Genomic DNA, 2,267 nt, shown 5'->3' on the forward strand with positions numbered 1-2,267 from the left:
CTAATTTTTTTGTAGTTTTAGTAGAGACGGGGTTTCACCATGTTGACCAGGATGGTCTCGATCTCTTGACCTTGTGATCCACCCGCCTCGGCCTCCCAAAGTGCTGGGATTACAGGCTTAAGCCACCGCGCCCGGCCTTATTTTTGGTTCTTTGAGAAATCTCCAAACTGCTTTTCTTTTTTTATTTTTATTTTTATTTAAAAAACATAGAGACAGGGTTTCACTGTGTTGGCCAGGATGGTCTCGATCTCTTGACCTCGTGATCCACCTGCCTCGGCCTCCCAAAGTGCTGGGATTGCAGGTGTGAGCCACCACGCCCAGCCCCAAACTGCTTTTCATAGGGGCTGAACTAACTTACAAACCCACCAACAGTGTATAAGTGTTCGCTTTTCTCTGCAGCTTCACCATCTGTTTTTCTTTTCTGTTGTTGTTTTTTTGAATCAGAGTGTTGCTCTGTTGCCCAGGCTGAAATGCAGTGATGCAAGCTCAGCTCACTGCAACCTCTGTCTCCCTCATTCACGTCATTTCTCATGCTTTAGCCTCCCAAGTAGCTGGGACTACAGGCACATGCCACCATGCCCGGCCAATTTTTTTTTGTATTTTTAGTAGAGATGAGTTTTTGTCACGTTGGCCAGGTTGTTCTCAAACTCCTTACCTCAAGTGATCTGTCCACCTGAACCTCCTAAAGTGCTAGGATCACAGGTGTGAGCCACTGCGCCTGGGCACCATCTGTTATTTTTTAACTTTTTTTTTTTTTTTTACCAACCAAACAAGCAGCAGTAATTTTTTGACTTTTATTATTAAAATTTTTGTACTTAAACTTTTTCTATCTATATATAGAGAGAGAGGCTGGACATGGTAGTTCATGCCTGTAATCCTAGCAATTTGGGAGGCCGAGGCAGACGGATCATAAGGTCAGGAGGCTGAGACCAGCCTGGCCAACATGGTGAAACGCCATCTCTACTAAAAATATAAAAATTAGCCAGGCATGGTGGTGCACGCCTGTAGTCCCAGCTACTCAGGAAGCTGAGGCAGGAGAATCGCTTGAACCTGGGAGGCGGACGTTGCAGTGAGCCGAGATCGCACCACTCCGCTCCAGCCTGGGCGACAGAGACTCCATCTCAAAAAAAAAAGAATGAAATCTTGTCATTTGTAGCAACATGGAAGGATTGGAGGTCATTATGTTAAGTGAAATAAGCCAGGTACAGGAAGACAAATACCATATGTTCTCACTCGTATGTGGGAGCTAAAANAAAAAAAAAAAAAAAAAAAAAAGAAAGATAATAGAATGGTGGTTATCAGAGACTGGAAAGGGAAAGGAGAGGGAAAGATGAGTCGAAGTTGGTTAATAGGTATAAAAATACAATTAGAGGGGCTGGGCTTGGTGGCTCACAACTGTAATCTCAGCAATTTGGGAGGCCAAGGTGGGTGGATCACCTGAAGTCAGGAGTTCAAGACCAGCCTGACCAACATGGTGAAATCCTGTCTCTACCAAAAATACAAAAATTAGCCAGGATTGTTAGCATATGCCTGTAATCCCAGCTACTCAGGAGGCTGAGGCAAGAGAATTGCTTGAACCTGGAATCAGAGGCTGCAGTGAGCCAAGATCACACCATTGCACTCCAGCCTGGACAACAAAATCGAAACACTGTCTCAAAAAAAAAAAAAATACAGTTAGATAGAAGGAATAAGTTCTAGTATTCAAGAATACAGTAGAGAAATCAGTTAATAATTTATATGTCTCAAAATAGTTACAAGACAGGAACTGTCATGTTCTCAGCACAGAGAAAAATGATTGAGGGGATGGATATCCTAATTACCCTGATTTGATCATTGCACGTTAAATACATGCTTTAAAATGTTACATGTAGGCCAGGCACAATTGCTCATACCTGTAATCCCAACAACTTTGGAGGCTGGGGCGGATGGATCACCTGAGGTCAGGAGTTTGAGACCAGCCTGGCCAACATGGTGAAACCACATCTCTACTAAAAACACAAAAATTAGCTGCGCATGGTGGTGGGAACCTGTAATCCCAGCTACTCAGGAGGCTGAGGCAGGAGAATTGCTTAAACCCAGGAGGAAGAGGTTGCAGTGAACCAAGATTGTGCCTCTGCACTCCAGCCTGGGCAATACAGTGAATGGGACTCCGTCTCAAAAATATATATATCAGCCGGGCGCGGTGGCTCAAGCCTGTAATCCCAGCACTGTGGGAGGCCGACGCGGGTGGATCACGAGGTCAAGAGATCGAGACCATCCTGGTCAAC

The sequence above is a fragment of the Cebus imitator genome, unplaced genomic scaffold (genome assembly GCF_001604975.1).
Source record: "Cebus imitator isolate Cc_AM_T3 unplaced genomic scaffold, Cebus_imitator-1.0 Scaffold52, whole genome shotgun sequence".
Lineage (NCBI taxonomy): Eukaryota > Metazoa > Chordata > Mammalia > Primates > Cebidae > Cebus > Cebus imitator.